The 16823-nt window shown below is 29.0% G+C and overlaps 1 long non-coding RNA gene across 1 annotated transcript; it reads right to left on the bottom strand.

Annotated features, from left to right (window-relative positions):
* Positions 1-498: 498 nt before the first annotated feature.
* Positions 499-2561, bottom strand: LOC107885181. The gene is made up of 2 exons (XR_003838611.1): positions 1103-2561; positions 499-568 (listed from the first exon to the last, which is right to left on the bottom strand). It is a non-coding gene; the product is annotated as an uncharacterized LOC107885181 (long non-coding RNA).
* Positions 2562-16823: the final 14262 nt, after the last annotated feature.

Below are 16823 nucleotides of genomic sequence, written 5' to 3'. Positions count from 1 at the left end.
AATAATAATAGTTGTCCTTCTAAATTAAGTGCCTACATATTAATAAGTACCTCTATCGCTTAGAATCTTAAAATGAACGGAGATTTGTTTAAAGTTTAAACCAAATTTGCTGACGTTTTTTAATTTCTTCAATATTTATCTCTAGTTTTTCGTTATACTTACATAATAAAGTAAAAATGAAAATTACATCTTCATGGAAGCGTGTAACAATGATTACACAACCAATCCAGATCGAAATATAAGTCACCCTGAACTTGGTTTTTTACTCAAAGTTTGACATAAAAACACAAAAATAAAAAATAATAAAAATAAAACCAATAATTTCTCATCCAAACTTTATTAAAAATGTGAACTCGTTTTTTTTCTTCTAATTATCAAACTAGAGTATAAATTCCAAGAATTATTATTTTTTATCATTATTTTATACTTGGATCACACGAACAAAAATAATTAATGAATTTAATTTTATAATGATGTTGTGCTTAATTCGTCTTTTTCTTCAAGTGAGTAGGTAATTGGTTTTCTTAATACTACTTATTCTGTAATCTTTTAGCTGCATACAATTTTCCTGAAAATTTTCAAATGAATTATTGAGTGTATTTAAAGAAGAATTATGAGTGCACACTGAATGTTAAAATTAACTTTTTGAGAGAAACATTTATAATTAAAAAGATATTATTATGAAATCTCACTCACTCACACAAAATGTAATAATGTTAGACTAAAATAATAATAATATTTATTACATGATATTTGATGCTACATCATGTAATTAAATTTCTATAAGTGACATTTTTCTAATTTATTATTTTAACCAGGAAACTTCCCCGAATTTTCTGGCACTGCAAATATCCTTTTTCCCGTATATTGTTTACCTACATCAAACGGCACATTAATTACATTATTATTTATAATAACGAGTGCTTCGGTAGCAAAATGTATCTCGACCACTTCATTGAGAATTTATTATAAAATACATGGAAAACAATCGTCGCACAAAAATTGCTGATAAAACGGTGGCAAATAATATTAAATCCGTCATACTGTTCCGAAGAAAAAAAACCCGTACCTATAATAATAGCCTATATATAGAGGTACCTACCAATGTTAATAGGTATTCTCGTGGTTTGCCAACAAATTATTTCTGCATCAGTTGACGGTATATAGGTAGGTATATCGTCCTTAACGAACATGCACCGGTTGTCTGGCAAATAATTCTCATTTGAACGCCGCAACAAACCCACATGTGCAGCCTGCCCATGGACGGGGTTGTCAGACGGCCGCAACAGGTTATATAAACAATAAGTTATAGGTACACATAATATTGTATATTATTTAAACAAAACCTGAATAAAATAACGGGTGCTGTTCTTGCCGATCTCGTGATAATAGGCGTGACGACAGCACAAAGGAAACCGCGCACGGTATGATCAACATGATAGGTATATTTCTATTGTCTGGCGCTGTAGTTATAAAGAAGTTAAGAAAAAATTAATTGTAAAAAAAGAAAAAAAAAGTTAATTAAACTATATACTCCATTCAGTTATGTAAAATTTCAAGTTTAGAGGTAAAATAATAATAATAATAAGCACGTATAAAGGAATGGGATGTGACCTGTCGAGGCTGTCTGCTGTGTGCATTTGTAGGTACCTACGCAGAGAATTTCGAGTAATTTTATTTTTATGTTGACTGTACACGGCAAATAAGTGAATTAAGTGTGTGTGACTTAGTTGAACGCTTACTTTGTGCACTATCTGTCGCTACCGAGCGTGAAAACTAAAAAAAATAAAAAAGCATTGAAATGATGACATCCGCAAAGGACCCCCGGGGAGCACGAAAAACAAACACCGCCCAACAGAAGTATTTTACACATTTGCATAAAGATATCTGCGTTATGTATATACATTTATAGTATGCTTTTTATCCATATACTATGTAGGTTCATACTATACATTTTGTTTTTATATACAGATTAGATACTTCAAAAATGTGCGAGAGTTAATAATCCGATATCAGCTCCTTTTATTTGCGCTGTACATTGAAATTGCAATTTCGTTACAGTGTACACAAATGTGTAAAGTTTCTGCCGAATCGGTACGTAAATATTTAAACTATTGAATTTAAAAGATCACTTTAAAAAAAAAAAAAAAACATAAAAAAATTACTATACACTTTACATTTTCACTGAAAGCGAACAGAATTGATTGAATTTTCTTATTATTAAATGTCTATAGTTTTTAAACTTTTTTATGATTATTACTGTTATTGTTAACTTTTATCATTATAAATAAATTGCGTCATAAGGGTGCAACTATAATAATAGGACGTGTAATATAAAAAAAATAATATTATCCAAGCGAACAATTGGCTGTCATTTCTCATCCGTTTTCACAGAATTTAATCAAAGTTAGGTAGGCAATATTTTACTTGTTATAGTAATGAAGTTGAAACGTCTTACGAAGTTCGGGAATAACTCTGTGCAAATAATCTTGTTGTAATTATTATTTAGTACATATTATCGTTGTTATCATTATATATAGAACATCACTCCAAAATATAGTTTGAAATATTAAAACTTATAATAAAATGTAGGAAAATAAAAATAAATAAATATAAGGAAATATAATACAAAATATATTTGAACAAAATATCAACCGTTACACCATCCATAAAACGAAATTATAAACAAAAATAATTCTGAAATGTTGAGATTTAATGCATTTATATATTTTTTGATGTGCATATTATAAAAAGCAATGAACGCGTTTAAGATATACTGGCTATTTTACCACATTGACTGCCAAACCTATTTCAGTAATTAGGTCGTTGGTGCTATCAAATAAAATTTATTTTGTAATTTTAACATAATTATAACCTGAGTTAATATAAATTATAAATTATAATAAATTCAATTTTTTTTTCAATTTATAAAACATATACAATATAGAGCGTATTTTTTCTTATGCTGAGTTTCATATTATAGCTATGTATAAAAGAACCGAATTCCAAGGGCCCCTCAGAGACACAAATTGATGAAGGTTCAAGAACCCTTTATGACCCACAAATGTGTATAATTGAGCAGATTGAAGGGATACATAATTAATAATGACCCTCATCTTGTAAATAATATAATTATTTTATTATTTATTAACTATCATAGTGTTTGTCGCTTTTTTCCCTGTTTTTCTCGAATATTTGTGGCTCACTATTTTGTATTAATTAATTGATAGTATCTATTACGATAGTTTTATTATAGTAGTTGGATACTTCCTATTAAGTTGTGAGTAGATATATCACAGTAACTATTATTACCCCATTTTCTATTTTATAAACAATTAAATATATAACAATTAACAAACAATAATTATTGAATAGATTATGAAAATGTATTAATATCTAGTTGATTATTTAAAATGTTATTTTGTTTCAGATTAAAGCCCACTGAAGTATTTATATGAGAATTGTAATATTGAAAAACATTAGTTGTAAAATTCATTTTTAGATTTTTAAGTTTTTTTTTTTATTAGTCATCAAAATCCCAGTCCTAACAATATACTTATACTATATTGTATTGAATATCTACACATTTTATGCCGTCATAAAATATATTATGGTTTATTTATACTCTGTAACGTAGCAAACGTCAACATTGTCGGAGGCAAACATTTTTATACAATACTCGCCACTCATCGCCCGCTACCTCTCTCAAAATGTGCTGTATAAAAAAATAGAATTTCGCTTACAATGACAATACTGAATATGACATAGTTGAAATGGTCCAACACATAATATTGTATTTCTCCGATTTACTCGAAAATTTGTCAAAATAAAATAAGTCTATATAGAAGGAAAAACTGCAATTGTACCACCACCACATACATTACCAATAGCAGGCTATATTTCAAGTACTTTCGTACGCGTTCAACTTGATGACAACTGCACGTGTTGTGGTTTGAAATATTTCTAAAACATTATTTGTCTATGTAATATCAAATGTATTATATGTATGTGTGTGTGTGTGTGTGTGTGTGTTTGTGTAAGAGAATTACATACATACCAGTAGGTGCGTAATTTGTGGTTGGGGGAGGGGGTGCAAGATGTGCATTCACTTATTATATTTCTTGCAGCTATACGAAATAAGCACCAAATATGTAAAAAAATAAATATATTTTTTACCAGTATTAATATTTTATATATTTCAAAATATTTAATGTCGTCAATAATCTATTATAATATAAAATATTATAAAATTTTAAAAATGTATTTTAATAAGTTCTGTTTTAATAAAAACTTTCCATTTTTAGGTTGAATTTTTAAATTTTAGGAGTGTCTCAAAATTTATTTTTTTTTTTCAAAATTACATCGCCGTCACTATGTAAAATATAGTTATAAAGCGGCAGTTAATATGCGGTGAACTTTACGGCATTCTGACGTGATGAATGTAGTAAACGAGGTGTGCGCATCTTCAGCACCAAAAATGACTCAAAAGCTCTGAAACTTGACATTGATTTCTGCGAAACAAATTTACATTCACCCCCCATGCGCGAGGTTAAATACACGCTAAGCAGGTATACGGTCGTGACTCGTGACTGATGCGAACGGTGCACAGCATATTATGACGTATGTGTGAGTATAATAATATAATATAATATTATGTAATGGGATCCTCTTCCAAACCATTCATCCCCATCATTCGAGGAAGAATATTAAATTTTCATTAAGACACGAGTGATAGCTCTGTACATTTCTGCAGAATACGCATTATTGTAAACAAATGACGCACGTGATGATGGCTATTTTTAATAAATAAATACAAAACGATAATTGGTTTATAGCCCACGGAGGAGTACTGTACCGTATATATTATACCCTAATTATCATACACAGACGGCGTTATACTTGCACGAGCGTATATGTTATTACTCCACTAATGTGCACACGTAATATTATGTATGTATTTATGTAAAAGCAGACGAGATTTGTAGAAATTGTGTGCAGCTTACGACGAGTTTACGTTATAATATACGTCTCGCCTTGGCGCAAGATTATTGTTGTTTTCAGTTTTGTATATACATTCGTAACACCATAAATCACATCGTCGCATTCGAAAACACTATTCAACGGTTTAGAAGTATATGGTTTTTCGCCATCGGCTTCGGTCGATTCCAATAGAATACAAACATTTCGGTTTTAGTTACGGTACAATGACACTTAAAAATATAAAATTTCTCCATATCCGTTTTCTGAAATTCAAAATGTCAGTTTTAATTTTTACCAGCTCCAAAATAATTAATCATATATGATTTAACAAAAATAAATCAAAAAGTTCATAACCATTTGTTAGTTAAAAAAATTAGAACAATTATAAGTAGGTACCTACTACCTACCTACGAATAATTTTGTATTCAAATGTCAAAGTTAAAACCTATAATTGTATAAATAGGTAATAGATATCTAAATGTTAAATTTGTATTAAGGTAAATATTTTAAGAAATATTCTTACTAACTTCTAATTTTTGTACGATTTATATTTGTAAAATTGGATATAAAATAGATACCTGAACAATCATACACACAATTGAAAAATACAACATCGATTTACACATCAGCACCTATCTACTAGTCAGTGTAAATAGTTAAGCAATTTATGTATAAGTTGGTTACATCTAAATTCAGATTTATAGTCACTCAACAAATCATATTTGAATAATAAAATTATGTTTGGAAAAAGTCTTTTACATAAAATAAAATAAATAATTGGTAAAAATGTGCAATAATTATTTAGATTATTATTTTTTCAACTACGACAAAAAAAACTTAAATAAATGTATTTTTAAGTTGTTGATTTGTTTTTTTTTCATCTGTGTTTCTTGTCAGTTTTTCATAATTTTCCATAAAAAAAGTTTCTCGATTATCCTAAAAAACATTTTAACGTATCCTACATAATAAAATTCCAACGTCGAAATTCAGAGTTTCATCAGCGTAAACAAAACATACATTTATTGCATCACTATTGCTCATTAGTTGTATAAAAAAGTTAGGTCGACAGAAAATTGTTGGGTTTTAGATACCTACCTACAATAATATAAACATTTAACAATATAATACATACCTACGCGGCTACGCATAGTGATGACTGACTTTACTGACTATGGAAATAACGTCAATAACGTATGCGACAATCATTGACAGAAAATGGGGGAATGGGGGCTTGGTGGATTTAGCCCCCCCAACATTATTTTAAGCCCTGCAAAATAAAAGTGTAAGTAATATTTTATTTCATAAATAATCTTGTACATAATATTATGTAACAGAAAAATACTAGGTATTTTGTATGTATATATTGTATACCTAGGTACCTACTTAATAGGTATAGAAATTGTTTTTAGTAAATGCAGTAAATATAATTTTACTGAAAACGATTCTTTATTTTCCAAGAAGAGCTGCGCTTTAAACAGCAAACCCACTGTCAATATTTTGAAAATAATATATAAAATCGGAAGAGATTGTTTCGCCTATATATACTATATAGCCGAATTGAATTCAATAAAATCAATAAATTGTTACAGGTATACGGGAAACAATAAAGTTCTGAGTGAAGGAAATTGACAATTTGAATTTAAAACGCTTATCAAAAAATGTGTGGCTTTTCATTTTCTATATTTTATTTATTTATTAGGTATGAAGTATACAGGCCAAGCCCTTTGTATAAATTATAGTGAAGTCACAAAACATACTAGGTTGATAATACAACGTTTTTGAACATTTAATGAAAAATGTAAAAGCAATTAAAAATTTGAGGTTCAGGGGTCCGTTTTGCCATGAGACATCAAACCTCTTATAGGTTCATTACTCGTATAGTTGATGGTACTGAATATTATGGGGAACGAAGGGAAGTTAAAGAACTTTAAAGTTAACTAGGGAAAGTAATGTTGGGAAATCAACATCAACTTACTGTTAGTAGACATTTTAAAAAGGTTGTCCTGAAATAGCGACTGTGCTCCGCTAATGAAATACTAATCCTAGATGATTGACAATAGGATAATAATTGTGTGCAGCACATGCATTACCCAGAAAGTAACTTACTAATATCAAAAACCTTCTCTGAACCCTTCCAAGCTGGCAAGCGTTATCAGCAGTGCGTGGGTCCAAAACAATAATATAATAGAGAACGTCAAATGAAAAACCTTAATTTTGAAATATGAAATAGGTATTTAAATGTAAAATGATGTAGATTTTTTAATACAAAATAATTTGTGAACTTTCGAAATTTAGAATAGAAAGTAGGTTCCTATAAACTCCTTATTATATTGAAAAAAAAAAAAAAAAGGTGGACAAGTGGGTACCGCTCAACTGTACAGTATAGCTGTCACTTTCAAGTAGGTATGCCATTGTAATGGATTTGTTATATATGAATTTAATGATAAGCCATTGTACACGAAAAACAGTTCTGAGTAGAGACGTTGTCTTCCTATAATCATTGAATAAATTATAATCAAAATTAATAATTAATAAAAATTAATAAAAATTGAAAATATATTTAAATAATATCTCATGGCTACAATAATAGAGTAACTTTTCGGTAATTTTTTTTTTTTGTTAAAGGTAGTTTGTAAAAGAACAATTTGGTAGGAAATCTTCTATCGAAATGCCTAATCTTAGCTATGTAAAAAAAACTTTTATGAATTTCTTATTGAAAAATAATTTGCAAATTATAGATTAATTTTGTCAAAATTTAAACTTTAAATGCATATAAAAATTATTGTGTCTTTTTATATTTAATATTTTTAAACTGCTATTAAAACAAATTATGACGAACCTTGCATTCAATTGTCTAGCTTTTTTAATAAAGTAAAAAGTTTTTATCGACAGTAATTTTAAAAAAATTTACAGCATTTGAAAAATGCCTCAACTCTCAAGGCTATAAAAGATATAGGTAAATATCTCAAAAAGACCATATATGGAAAATGCGAACATAAAATATATTTTGTGAACATTTTATGTGTCTAGGGTTATTAGTTTTCGAGTTATACCAATAAAATAAAATCGATATTTTCAAAAATTGGTTTTAGTAAAAATTTTCATTTTTCCTTCATTTTTTTTATTTGTTTTTCTCAACGCTTTCGAAAGCTACTAAGAATTTTAAACGTTAACCTTCTGAATATATCAATTCTATATACTTTTCTATCACAAAATATGCTAATTTCAAAAATTAGAGCATTTTTACAATACAATAAATATTGAAGACAAGCAGAAAAAACACACATCTATGCACCCCACATCATATTCTGGGTCACTGTACTATATGTTTTTCTGGCCCTATACAAAACTTCCAATAAAATACAACCCATTACAATCGATGCGTTTGTCAAATACACGATTTTTACTTAATATATTATAATATATATTTATATCATAAAATATTATTGCTATCAAAATGACAATTTAATTTCAATGTGACACTAAAATAGACAGGTTCATTAAAATACTCCAAGTCCAACAGCCCTCCCCCTAATAATATTACCCTATTTCCGTCTATGACGATCACGTATTGTTTTGCTTTGAACGCTATTACAGAATAATGCACTATGCTTGAAACTGTTTTTATTATTACAGTGATTATTACGTATATAAATGGTGACTGATTCGGATAATCATTCGATCCAAACCGTCTTGGAAAAAAAAGGTTTTCTAATAATATAGTATAAGTAATACAGGGTGGCCACTGTGTTTTCTCGTGATCCCATGTGGTTAACACGGGAAAATACGGTGGTCCGCCTTGTACAGCAGTTAGGATCGTTTTAAGATTTACAACATGTTGTGGCTCGCGGAACGAAAATAATAATAAAATACCTAGTCGTGTTGTTACATTATTATGGTCGTTTGCATCCAAGTCGACCGGTTATCGAAATTTTTATTATTTTTTTTAACGCGCGAATGTACGACGAAAATATTTTAAACAAAACACTTTAGCCACCGAATCCCGTACCACGCATAACAACAACAAAAATTATATACCTATACATCCCTCGTCCTACCAGGCGAGGTACCTATATATATATATGCCTAAATATAATATTACGAGTTAATAAAGTAGGTATATAATGCGAATATGCGATACGCTTGTATCATAATTATTCTTGTTCTACGTGCTCTTTTCGGTTTTTCGGCAATTATGAATTCCAATTGTATGTGCGCAGAATAACGTCATCGTCACAGCATGTTATGATGTTGCAGTATAATACGAGTATATTATACATTGGTCATAACCAGGGCTGTGATTTCAAAGCACTTAACTACCATGAAATATGCATGCACTAATGCACTCGAACGTAGGGAATCGTGCACTCAAAATGTGCACCGTCAATTTGAAAAAATAACTTTGAGTTCTCGGTGTGTAATTATTATGCAAAATAAATGCACAACTGTATTATGTACGTGGATCAAAAAGTAGGAAAAAGGTATGTTATGTAAAAAAAAATAAGTTACTGAGCTACATTAAGCAAAATATTTTATCGACGGGCTTTACGAAAAAAACTTGTTTAATTAAATCATCATATTTAATATTATTATTATAATATATTATATTGGTATACAACGCCCAATCCATAATTGCTCCGTTTTGAAATATGAAATAAAAAAAATTATATATATTTATGCTATGTAATGATGTCTAAGATGTGCAAAGCAATACAAATGTAAATTACGTAGATAGGTTTTTAGAAATTGTAATATCTTGAATAAAATTAGTGTCTCACTCATTTTGAATTAAGAATGAAATACGGTCAACGATGTGCAAAGTATTGAAATTCACATTTCTGGGTTTTAGGTATATTTTCATTGTAAAAAAATACACGTCATCGCCTTGTCATTCCATAATATGGAATATATTAGTATTGTGTAAACAAAACATATATAGTTGCGTAATTTGGGCTAAATCATGAGGGACGACCCGAAGATGGATTAATACTTTTTCAAAAAAACACAAAATGTACTAAAGTGCTTATAAAGTATAATATTTATGCATTATTCAGATCAAACACAATCGCTAAATAATATTTTAAAAAGTAAAAATAGTTCCATCATGACAGTTTTAGAGTAATAACACACTATAATATGATAAATATAATATTTCAATTTATTTCGCTATTATTAGAACCAGTTTATTCAGAACTCCGTATCGCCAACATAATTATATTTGGTGAATAATCTGAGGAAATCGATAAAACAAGAAAATACTTTTCTTGGAGTTATAATATTTGAATTTTACTAGGGATTCGGTAGTTATAATATAATATGGTTCAATATAGTAACGAAAACAATTATTTTTTTTGATTAAAAATAATGAAAATGCTATAGGTCCTATAAAAGAAAATATTATGTCTGTTCACACCAGACACTGAAAATAAAATAATATAATAACGATGATAAAAAATACGTTAGAGTATAGATAAACAGGCCCGGTGTGGTATTATTATAATATTATTATTATCATGTGTGTCATTATACGTTCAGAGTGTTATCATCGTCCGGACGACGATAAAACAAAACGGGAATCTGTCAAGTGTGTGTCATCTGCTGATGATAATGTTATGTCATTCAAGATTGGACAATATATAATATTCAGTGATATTATAGTTAGGTATTACTTATAAATTATGACTAGAGCTGGGTTTGTCTTAAAATGTTGCAAATAGTAAAAAATGTGTTTTAGTTTTTTATTTTTATTTAGTATTATTTCAAAAATTCAACTTTTTAGGGAAATTCGCAAGATTTTAAAATATGTTTTATAATTTATTTTTAAAGTGAACATAAATTGTGTGGAACAACATATTATTGTTTTAATAAAAAAACAGCATGTTGGTAGAAGTACCATTTATAGTGGTCAAGTAGTCTGTGCAAAGAGTCGAACAAATTCAAACTACCTACGTACTAAAATTAATATTGATAAAGAATAATTTGCTAAAATTTGTTGGTGAGGGATGTGTCAAGCGTGCATAATATATGTAATATTCGTCGATCACTGTTTTCATACGTACAAATAATTTAATAGTTTTAGATATGTGACTAAAATGTGCAGAAATTAGGCTCCATCGAATATAGTATTATTGTCTAGTTATTGCTTTTGGCAGAGAAAATTCTGAACAATTCATGAATAAAATTTTTATGATACCTCCACAATTTATCTGCGATTACATGAAATCAGACATTCCATGGATTTGGCGTAAAATATATTATTCCATTATGTAGGGCGTAAGCAGTAGGTTTTAGGTACCTATATGGCTATATAGATATTGGATATATCACAATGTCGTGGGTTCGTAACCTATGTTGGGTGTCAGTGTACGCCATTTTAAGCTTCAATTGAACTTCAGGCTTAGCATCAATAATTGTTTGCTAAATTGAATGATAGCTTTATGGTTAGAGTATCATTTCAAGATATATCTCACATAATTTAGTAAAAATATGCAATCACGGGTATGATTACCGTGTTGCCGGGCTTAACTATTTGAGCCGTGGCACGGGTGGTTTTATTATTTTGAATGACGTGGCCCTATTTACAAGAGTTTGAAAATATATAATCTGGTCAGAGTCGACCAACATGGACGAGTTACTTAACTGACGGCCGCTCGTTCTGAATCATACTCGGTATGGCGTTTACTAATCACACTGGGGATGAAGGGATTAACAGGTGGTAGTTGGTAAAAGGACCGAATTAAATGTGTCGTAGACCGCTCAAAACTAGCTGATATTCCATTGTCAGCGGTATCGTAACTTAGTGAATGTCGTTGTCTTCTACGGCGTCGAGATTGTTTGATGTGGTTTTTTGGCCCTGGTAAGGATCGTTTTATATGAAACACATGTTATACAACGTTTAGGTCATCGATTTAATGACTTTCATGCATACAATATCCGAAAAGACTAAATGTGACAGGAGAATTATATTATAAGTGCAAATGCAAAACAGCCGTAAGACGTAAAAGATAAAAGGCACGAACGCAAACAAAGGCAATCGTCGCTATTTATCTTCATGTTATGAATATAGAAATCTAAATCTATGTGTCATTCTCAGGTCGTTATCACGCCGTTATTTTAATTTTAAAGTGTAAGATATTTTTAAAAATTTGATTATTGTAGCCTGTAGGACGTAGATTGTAGGTACCTATAGGACGACTGACGCATGTCGTTCTTAGTCACTGCATTAGCCACACAGATTTACACTAACGGCAAACTAATATTTGACAAAAACAATATTTGAATAACACCATTTATAGTGCCATGGATTAGGGGCTGGGTAAATGTGCGAAATAATAAAAAAAACTATTTTTACTGTTATTACAATTGCTGCAAGAATGTCGTTCTCAGTCGCACAAATTGACGACACAGTTCAGGCCCTATAACGATTACAATGTTATAGTGTGCACGAGTGTACGACTATATTATTATATTATATATTATTATTACTAGGTACTATCGTCTAATAGTGTCTAACCACCATAAAACAGTTTGACGTTTTGAAATGTGTAGGCTGACACTAATTGTTTCGGAAAATATTTTTTATTTTTATGTACAAAAGATGTATGAGTATAATATAATCTGAATTAATTTATATAATAACTTGTACACAGTAATGTACTTATTAGTTGTTACTGTGCGTAAATACAATTCTTTAAAAAAAAAAAAAATCATGAAATTATTTATTATTTTTATTTTCATCATCGCATAATATGTTAAGATGTTAGGTTATTCATGTCAATTTTATTCCATATATGCTATTAACATAGTAAACCAATTAGGTGGTTTATTATTTATAGGTAAAAATACAAAGTATAGATGGAGTGAAACATTTCATGTTAGCATAACTTATATTTTTCCTGAACCTATATAATATTAATCAAATTTCATTATTTTAAAAAATAATCTCCTTTAGGATATGAAGTCAAAAATTTTATTGCTTTATCGAAAAATTAAACGTTTATATGCGATATGAGTAAAAATAAAAAAAAAGTACTACTTAGTCACATATTTATATATTTTCTATAGCATATTGTCAATAACCCTCAGAATCAATGTAGAAACATAAAAGGGAATTAAAAAAAAAAAAAACGAATCATCGAGATAATGAAAAACAAAATGGTGTACACTTGAAAGAAATTAAATGTTGTCGCGAGAGTGCGAGACGTCGATAAAATCGCTGTAGCTGCAAGATTTGAGTTACAGAGACGCAGGCTGTTATTAAATATAATCGATTTCCAAAAACACCGGGGCTTAACGAGAATACACGTGTCACGAGTTTAAAAAAAATCACCTAGTACCAACATATGTTATCATTTTTAAAAAATAATTTTTTTTTGTACAATCCTACACCGAGTAATTTAATATTGTCCGAGCTCACGGTGTGTGTTAGGCGTTAGTCGTCGTGATTTATACATTCTAAAACTTACACCAAGCTCAGCATTGATAACAATTATACGCGTTCGTGTATGAACAAAAATGTTATTAAATTAAATTAAATTAAAAATAATCACTGTTAATGTAAAACATTACGTCTTATTATAGTTATACATTTATGATACAGCTATAGGGTGATTCCATTAAAATATAAAAAAATAAATTTATTTAAAAGTATTAATATGTTGTTTGAAAAAATATATAATATGCTGTCGTCCAAAAATGTACAAAAAAACTAAAGACAGAAATAAAAATGTTTGGTTATTAAATTAGCCCGAACTATGCAAAAAAATAAATCTCCAAAAACGTTCATATTTTTTCAGGAAAGAATGTTTACTTCTAGAACAAAATCTCCCTGTATCATAATAGGTGTATAATATTTTTATCGCGAACGCGTCCTGTGAGTCCACATTCATGGTGTAATACGTAAGTATATATATTATTATGTAAATGATATATGCCTATGCGATTTACAGGATTTTCGTGTCTTATTCCGGATACGTATGTTATATTATTATACGACAATTCATAGGTACCTAATACTACCTATATAAGTAACGGGTGGGTACCTAAAATTTGATTATAGTCAGGTTCACAATCTCACAAAGCAAAATTTGATTTATTTTGGTGCGTATTTTTGCATATTCTGACATATAATATATTTTATGCACGTTCAAAAAAAAAAAAAAAACTCTGTAAGTAGTACATTATATTATTTATATCTACATACGCGATATTGTTTTGGTTTTTGTTCTGTAATTTTCATCCATAAAATAAACGCTCAATATATTTCATCAACAATACTTTTACATAGAATTATTATATATTTGGCATTTCATAATATTTTATAACATAATACAAGTTATCACGAAATAAATTATTGAAGTTTTCATTAGGTTATTTGTTATACTAATGTATACTACTGTTACTGCGAAAGAGACTATCAAAAAATGTTTTAAGAGTTTTAATGTAAAATTATTAAGATGTATTATATATTATAATAATACAATAACGATTATTTTTTTGTCTATGCATATTTCGAATCTTATTTTTGCGCGTTTTTTATTTTATTTTAGCTCTTAAATTCAGTTTTCTATTTTTAACAATACAATTTTGTTGTAATGTTTTTTTTTAAGTTTTCACTCTTTTGAACGGCTATAATATATTTTTTAATTTCGTATTACAAAGCAAAATATTTTTATGAGAATTTTGATACAAAAAAATCGAATTTTGATTAATTTTGGTGAAATTGTTTTAAGTATTTAAAGTATGCAGGATGATCCTGCACACTTTCACTCCGGTTTGGTGATGGTGGCAGGGGAAGCACTTGCCCCCCTCGCAGACCGTTGCTAACAAATATATAAATGTTCAACAAAATTTTAAATTGAAGAAGGAATGAACGCTTTTTTCATCCGGCGCATCTCTCTCAAACATAAAACATCACATTGGCTCTCCACACATAAGAAAGCAATAGTAGATTGCCTTTAAATGCTGATAAACCCTCGACGAGTTGCGTTAGCATTGTAAATGCCAAGGCATTAACAGAGGTTAGTCGAGAAAAGGACCGTTTTGGTGAGCTATATATTTATTGGAATTTTAGCACTAGTTTTGGCAGAATTAGTTAGCTGTGAGACCACAGCATTAACAGGGGCACCACGTGAAGGTTTCTGCCTAGCCCCCGGAATGTACACTGAGACATTTTTTACAAATTGGTTGGACCCCTCCCCCTTGATGAGATTCTAGCTACGCACTTGCGACACACGTAGGTACACCGGAAAATGTTGGTGCACTGGTCCATTCACCTAAAATTTAAATCTTGTAAATTTTGTACCAAATAACGTTGTTCTTTGTAATGATTTCATAATTTCATGTAAAAATAATATTTTCAAAAACATTTATACTTTTTGAGATATTTTGAGCGTTATACTTTAAGCCTTTAAAAGAACCACGCCGTGTTTAATATTACTGTAGTCATTGCCCAATACATTATGCCTATATGCGCGGCGCACTCGTTCTTTTTTTCCGTCAATCACTACAACTCGGTACAACATACGTACATATAACATGGATATTATTATTTTTGTTATTATTATTATTATTATGCCGAGATGCTGTGCGCAAACTTACTATAAAAACGAATCACCGAGTGCGACGATTGTCTTTTTCTGTGACGTGTATCGTACGATTTCACATGCTACCTACGTACGTCTTATAGGTAATATTATTATATTTGTATTTTACGTCGATGGGTATACGTATTATAAACGAATACCTATTCAATATTTGATGTGATGTAGTTAAATCATTATACTTTATCGTCGACTGTCAAGGCTAAGCAAGTTACTTTTTTTTTAACTAGTTTAAATTAAAAACTAAATTGTGTTAAAAGTTTCTTTTTTAATTTTAATTTCCATTTCTATTTCAGTAGCTGAAGTTATATTATTTTTTAAATAAGAAAGTTGTCAATCCATTTGTTTGAATAATAATATAATATATATGTATTTTATGTAAATTATTATATAAAATGTATAAATTAACATAAAAGTCATAAGTAATTCTTAAAACACATTATTATAATGTATGTTAATAGTTAATTCAGCTAATTTAAGGGAACGGCGGCAGTTGATCGCGTTTTTTAGTGTGTGAGAGTCGAAGTATGAATGTATAGTTTATTTCCGTAAGAACAGACAAAATATCAATGAATAATATTAATATGATAACTATTTTCTAACCACTCAAAACGTATATAACGATATCGTCTGACAATATTGTAGGATAGATTTTAATTTTGAAAATGGATTTTAATTTATTAACAATAAGTTTACTGCATTTAATCAAATAGACTTTTAATGTTCTACAAACTGTTAAATATGTTGTAGTACAATTCAAATATGAAAACACCGTTTTTTTGCTTCTTAATATTTCAGTTTAATAAACAAACATTAAAAGTAATTTTAATTAATAGATAGAAAACATGTTAATGAAAATCCATTTCCATAATTAAAATCCACGCCGCTAATCAAAGTCCTACATTTTTTTCAAGGCGATCATAGGTCTAAATAGCACTGCTTTGTATAGCGACCGCCGTCCCCTTATACATACTAATTTAATTTTAATAATAATGTGTTTTATTTTAAGTTCGGATTGCTATGCACTTAACTTATTTGTCTAATTATATTCAAATAATTATTTTTCCACTTGCATTGGAGATCCGTTCAATATAGGCGCAATATATTATATTAGAAGTATATTGTGTTTATTATATGATATATTATATCAGGCACATGCCGTACGTGTATCTATTATTATATTATTTTATAGGATCATTTTTAAGGTTACATTACTTTAAATTTGATTTGCTGCTATTATCA

This window comes from Acyrthosiphon pisum, chromosome X (assembly GCF_005508785.2).
Source record: "Acyrthosiphon pisum isolate AL4f chromosome X, pea_aphid_22Mar2018_4r6ur, whole genome shotgun sequence".
Lineage (NCBI taxonomy): Eukaryota > Metazoa > Arthropoda > Insecta > Hemiptera > Aphididae > Acyrthosiphon > Acyrthosiphon pisum.
This window is presented reverse-complemented; position numbering and strand designations above follow the sequence as displayed.